This window comes from Triticum aestivum, chromosome 5B (assembly GCF_018294505.1).
Source record: "Triticum aestivum cultivar Chinese Spring chromosome 5B, IWGSC CS RefSeq v2.1, whole genome shotgun sequence".
Taxonomy (NCBI): Eukaryota; Viridiplantae; Streptophyta; class Magnoliopsida; order Poales; family Poaceae; genus Triticum; species Triticum aestivum.
The window spans coordinates 3,115,011-3,116,190 of record NC_057807.1 but is presented as its reverse complement, the minus strand read 5'-3'; positions in this window follow the sequence as shown (position 1 = coordinate 3,116,190).

Genomic DNA, 1,180 nt, shown 5'->3' with positions numbered 1-1,180 from the left:
TTTTGGCCTGTTTCATGGACTATTACTCACTGTTTTGGGGGCCCGTAGTGATTTCTGCGACTAACGAATCCCGGGATGCGTTTACGTGTCGTCCATCAACACTCACAGTTTTGGCCGATTCTGGCCCGTTTCGTGGACTATTACTCACTGTTTTGGGGTCTTGAAGTGACTTCCATGATTAACGAACCCTGGGTTGCGATTACGAGTCGGTCATCAACAATCACAGTTATGGCCGATTCTGTCCCGTTTCATGGACTATTACTCACTGTTTTGGGGTCCCTGAGTGATTTCCACGATTAATGAACCTGGGGTGCGTTTACGTCGGTCATCAACACTAACAGTTTTGGCCGATTGGCCCGCTTCATGGACTATTACTGACTATTTTGGGTCCTGGAGTGATTTGCACTATTAACGACCCCAGGGTGCGTTTACCCGTCGGCCATCAATACTCATAGTTTTGGCTGATTATGGCCCTTTCCATGGACTATTTCTCACTGTTTCGGGGTCCCGGAGTGATTCCACGATTAACAAACCCGGGGTGCGTTTACGTGTCGCTCATCAACACTCATAGTTTTGGCTGATTTTGGCCCGTTTCGTGGACTTTGACTCACTGTTTTGGGGTCCCATAGTGATTTCCACGACTAACGAATCCCCGGAGGCGATTACGAGTCGGTCATCAACACTCACAGTTATGGCCGATTCTCGCCTGTTTCGAGGACTATTACTCACTGTTTTGGGGTCCCTGAGTGATTTCCACGATTAACGAACCCGGTGTGCATTTACGTGTCGGTCATCCACACTAACAGTTTTGGTCGATTATGGCCCTTTTCATGGACTATTTCTCCTTGTTTTGGAGTCCTTGAATGATTCCACGATTAACAAACCCGGGGTGCGTTTATGTGTTGGTCATCAACACTCATAGTTTTGGCTGATTCTGGCCCGTTTCGTAGACTATTACACACTGTTTTGGGGGCCCGGAGTGATTTCCACGATTAAAGAACCCCAGGTGCATTTACGTGTCGGTAGTCAACAATTACAGTTTTGGCCGATTTTGGCCCGTTTCATGGACTACTACTCACTGTTTTGGGGTCCCCGAGTGACTTCCACCATTAACGAATCCCAGGGTGCGATTACGAGTCGGTCATCAACACTCATAGTTTTGGCCGATTCTGGCCCGTTT